This window comes from Microtus ochrogaster, unplaced genomic scaffold, assembly GCF_000317375.1.
Source record: "Microtus ochrogaster isolate Prairie Vole_2 unplaced genomic scaffold, MicOch1.0 UNK17, whole genome shotgun sequence".
Classification (NCBI taxonomy): Eukaryota; Metazoa; Chordata; class Mammalia; order Rodentia; family Cricetidae; genus Microtus; species Microtus ochrogaster.
Genome location: NW_004949115.1, coordinates 3,350,482 through 3,355,754, shown reverse-complemented (window position 1 = coordinate 3,355,754; position 5,273 = coordinate 3,350,482). Strand labels below are relative to the sequence as shown.

Here is a 5,273-nt window from a genome sequence, read left to right as displayed (position 1 = left end):
AACTACATCCATATAAAACCTGAGAGAGCTTGGGAAAGGATTCTAGACACAAAAGAACAGAATCAAGCACAGCTTCTTGATAGCAGCATTTTCTCAGGTGGGCTCTGTTTGCTAGAGGCAAACAGAGGTATGGCTCCTTTAAGAGAGGCTTCCTGACTCAGCATTAGTGACAAAAATCACACAGTTCTTTTAAGAAGTCCTGCTACCAAACACTTAAACAGTGTTTATGGGTAGTCAACAGCATGCTTCTTGGACCTAGAATCCTAGCCATGCCACTTAGCAGATTAAAGACTCATGTGGTCAAAAAAGATAGAGATATACAGTAAAGACAGATTCAGAGTAAAAACTTCTAAACAATATATATATATATATATATGCCAATCTGATGGAAGCAATTCTGCAACCCATGTTCCCTCTTTCCAGATGACTATATATATACATATATTTATACATATATATGGATACTATGTTATTGTGTTGTCTTTGAGTTGTTTGACTAGCTGCTAAAGAAGGAGCAATAGCTGATATAGCTTCTATTTTTTATTATATTTTTAAAGAAATTTTATTTTGCATACAAATCCTAGTCCCTCTCCCCCCATCTTCTCAACATCCCATCCCCCATCCACTCCTCAGAGAGAGTGAGGCCTCCCATGGGGAGTCTACAAAGTCTGTCCCATCACTTGAGGCAGGACCAAGGCCCTCCTCCCTGTATCTAGGCTGAGCAAGGTGTCCTTCCATAGGGAATGCTAGTGGGAGCTCACTGACTTCAGCCTAACAACTGGAGAACCCGAATCAGGCTATCTGAGTGTGGGTGACAGTTGTATGGTTTGGGCAGTTTTTGAGGCCACTGGCTGTGGAACCAGTATTTATCCCTAGTGCATGAACTGGCTCTTAGGAGCCCAACCTATATATTTTAAAAAATATCTTGACTTCAAAATTTAAGGCAAAAGATATGTTACTTTTGGAAAGAGGTTCTGCTTTTATTTCCATAGGAAATGAGAGGCTGTTGAGTCATTCTGGGTTAAGAAAAATCAGGTTTGATCAAGATATACCCCCTGAAAAATCTCTGATAAAAATGGATGGCCCAGATGATCCAATGTCTCAGAAAGTCTATATTGCAGTTTCCTCTGAGTTCTATATTCAGAACAGCCTCAAGGTGTCTGCTTGAGGTGATCCAGCCTCACAGAATACTCCAGTCAGGATTTGACCATAATCCTAAATTTTCTCAGGGATCCCCAAAGATTACCCAATGCCCCCAGTCAGCAGGAAATAGCCTAGAAAATTGTGCCCACATCCCCTCTAAAAAATGGATTATGGATGTTTGTCTTTGTTAAGGTTGTTCGTTGCAAGTTGTTATGGATAATGGTCAGAATAAAAAGCTAAAGAAAAGGAGATTAGAGGCACACTGCACGAACAAACCCTGTGGCCGAGAGTTTTATCTGGGGTATGGGCCGCAGGAAGGTTGCTCGGGGGTCCAGGGCGGAAAGCAGTGGGGTTCGGCGTGTCGTCGTCATCCCGTTCCTTCCCCCCCCCCCCCCCCGCGGCTGCTGCCGCTCTCTGGACACTTTCGCTGAAGAGGTGGGCGCTGCCCTGAGGGCATCCGTGCAGCCTGAGGAGGCCAAGGGCCAGGACTGCTGGGGCCCTGCGGCGCTGCCTTGTCCCCTGGCTATGTGGGAGCTTGGTCACTGCGACCCCGGGAGCTGCACAGGCCATAAACTGGCCCACCTGGATCTGGTACGTTGCCTGTGACTGGGCCAAAGATTTGACGGTCTGGTGCTCAGCCCACTAGGCACTCAGTATGTATCTCCCGCAGACAGAACCTCCCCTACACTCTCTGGCAGACAGCTGGTGGCACAGTCAGGGGTCGCTGTCATAGACTGCTCCTGGGCCAGACTGGATGGGACACCCTTTGGGAAGATGCGAGGGAGCCATTTGCGGCTCCTGCCTTACCTCCTGGCTGCCAACCCTGTAAACTATGGCTGGCCCTGCAGACTTTCCTGCGTGGAAGCTTTTGTGGCTGCTTTGTGCACTGTAGGCTTTTCAGATGTTGCAATCATTTTGCTTCAAAAGTTTAAGTCAGCGAGTCCGGACTCACTGAACATAGCGGACAATGAGGACTACTGAGAACTCAAGAACAATGGCAATGGGTTTTTGATCCTACTGCACGTATTGGCTTTGTGGGAGCCTAGGCAGTTTGGATGCTCACCTTACTAGACCTGGATGGAGGTGGGTGGTCCTTGGACTTCCCACTGGGCAGGGAACCCTGATAGCTCTATGGGCTGACAAGGGAGGGGAACTTGATTGGGGGAGAGGGAGGGAAATGGGAAGAGGTGGCGGGGAAGAGACAGAAATCTTTAATAAATAAATAAACGAAAAAAAATTAAGTCAGGCAAGGGCTTCCTGGACCTGAACCGACAGCTCCTGGATAAGTATGCAGCTGCGGCTCAGAGGAAGTGCTGCAGGCTGAACACGGGTACTTACTTGGCCAACATCCCTGAGGAAGAGGAAATTGATCCCTTTGATGTGGACTCTGGGCGAGAGTTTGCAAACCTCAACAGCCCTGTGACTAGTACCCGGCTGCCCGTGGATGATGTCGATGAGTCTGAGGACGACAGTGAGGATTCTGGGGAGGACGGTAATGAGTGTGAGGAACAAGGAGCTGGTGCTAATAGAGGAGACAGCAGCTCTCTCAAGAGGCAGAAACAGAAGAGGCTAGGCCAGAGACTCCACTGAACGCTGGAAAGAAATCAAGAGACCACGGAGAGACTGAAGGTTGCAAACACATTATTCAAGCTGGTGTGCGTTAGTCCAGATGTGGTTGTGGGACTTGGGGATGGACAGGCCTGTTAGGACAATTCTGTGACAGCCTTGTTTGGAGTCCTACCTTAGAGCTTTTGATAAAGCCAAGAAGGAGCTTTCAAAAAAAAAAGAAAGAAAGAAAAAGAAAAAAAAGAAAAGGAGATTAGATTCAAGTTTCTTGTTTTGAAAAGGAAATAAAGGGTAAATGCTGTGGTTTAATATAAGCCTCTGGGTGTTTATTTGGGACTGAATGACTGTGGAACCAGGTGGGACAAAAACTTTCATCTGCACTATAGAGTTTGGGGATACGATTACAGTTATCAATTTAATATTACATGTTATTTCATGTAACTGACATAGTAACTCAAAAACAGATTTGTCATAGATACATAAAAGATTATGAGAAAAAGAATTGGTCTGAAGAGATGGCTCAGTAGCTAAGAATGTTTGCTATACACATGAAGTTTGGATCACAGCATCCACAAAACAAGCACAGCATCCTACAAAATGTCTATATCTGCACATAAACATTATACAACTACACATCTCAAGACTTAAGTGCAACCTCATTAATATGTAGAATATTTATGTTTCATACATCAGTTAAGAAATAGTGTCTGAATGGATAAAAATAAGATATAGCTATTCATTTGCTATAAAAGATTTTGTTTTAAGGGCCCAAATATGTTTCAAGTGAGGGATGCCATTGGTAACCAAAGAAAAACAGGGTAACACAAAGAAAGTAGTGTTATTATGTGACAAATCCATCACTGAAACATATAGCACTTGTAAGTATTTATGTATCTAACATAAGAAACCTAAATATATAAAAACAAAACTGAAAGGGTAAAACAACAGCAGAATAACATACTTGATTGAACAATGAATCCCATTTATTTTACATGTCTACATGTATGTCCGTGCATGCCTGGTACCTGAGGAGGTCAGGAGGTAATTAGATGCCCTTTCTATAAGATCAAAGCTGAGTCTTCTGGGAGAGCAGCTAGTCTTCTTACCATTTATCTATCTCTCTATCCTGAGAAATTTTAAAAAATTTAAGACAAAAATGGAAACCACAGACCAAAATACATGAGGTTTTTCCAAAACATAGCTATAAATGCCTATACTAATAAAAAAACAGTATCTATATGTAACCTAACTTGTACCTCAAAGCCTAGAAATAAATTAAGTAAAACCAAGGTTAGAAGAAAGGTAGAAACAATAAAAATTAAAGCAAAAATAGATTAGAGACTAGAAGAACACTGGACCTTGTCAATAAAACTCAGATTTAATTCTTTAAAAGTATTAATATAGTTATTTTTTATCTTGACTTAAAAGGAGGGAAAAGTTGAATTGAATGAGTAAAATCAGAGGCGGCACAGGAGATACAGAAGGCATTAGCACTAATACCATAGAGACTGATAGGAAGAACTGAAGTTAACCAATTGGATAGCCTGGACTAAGTGTATAAATTCTTTGATATTTCTAACAAGATGGAATTATGGAGGAAAAGAAAATCCAAACAGCTCAATATCAAGTAAGGACGTTGCATCAGTGATTTAAAGAAAAACCACTGGCCAAATGGCTTCATTATTGAATTCCACTGAACTTTTAAGGAATATCTAAGTCTAATTCTTCTCACATTCTTCTAATGAAGAGGAAGGAATATTTCCAAACTTAATTTATAAACTCCGCCTTGTACTTATCCCCAAACCAGATGAGGACATACTGGAAAAAGAAAACTACAGGCCAACCTCCCCAATAAGTACTTAAAAACAAACAAAAAACCTGTTTCTATCCATTTTGAGTTATTAGGATACAGGATTTAATAATGCCTCATAAATCATGTTATGATCAAATGGGATTCATTTCAGTGAAACAAAGATGGGTTAACATATATAAATCAATTAATGTATGATACATCATATTAGCAGTGAGTGGTGCATTATTTTACCTATTTAAATTTGGTTCCAGATTAAAGTTATAATGAGGCAGACCAATATGAGTCTTCTGATAGGAAGGAATCTTTGCACATATGGTTTGATACTTTTTGTTGTTGCTGCTGCCAAATTCCTCAAAGTGTAATTAATGAATCGCATGCTGAAACACTGAGAAATTGCCAGTTTTACAGGGAGGTTGCAGCTTGGAACCATCTCGACAGCAATCTCCTGCTACTCTGCACTCTTCTTCCCACCGGGGCTCCTGTTTTTTTCCCATCTGAGCTCTTCCAGGGCAGATGTAGTAGCAGCCAGGTCCCTGAGGACTAAAGATAATGGTCACTAAACGTAATGCCGTGGTTTGAATATAGTGTCCTTTGAAAAGCCTCATCTTGGAAGGCTTGATCCCCAACTGGGGCCTCAAATCACTGAAAATTGAACAGCTTATGAAGGCACTAACTTCGCCAGTTGATGAATTCATCAATAAAGTTATAATTTGCAAATATTAAGTGGAGGCAGTAGTAAATGGGTCAAGTC

At 41.8% G+C, this 5,273-nt stretch overlaps 1 pseudogene; it reads left to right on the top strand.

The window, feature by feature from the left end:
* The first annotated feature begins 1,446 nt into the window (after positions 1–1,446).
* Positions 1,447–2,770, top strand: LOC101992259 (annotated as a pseudogene).
* Positions 2,771–5,273: the final 2,503 nt, after the last annotated feature.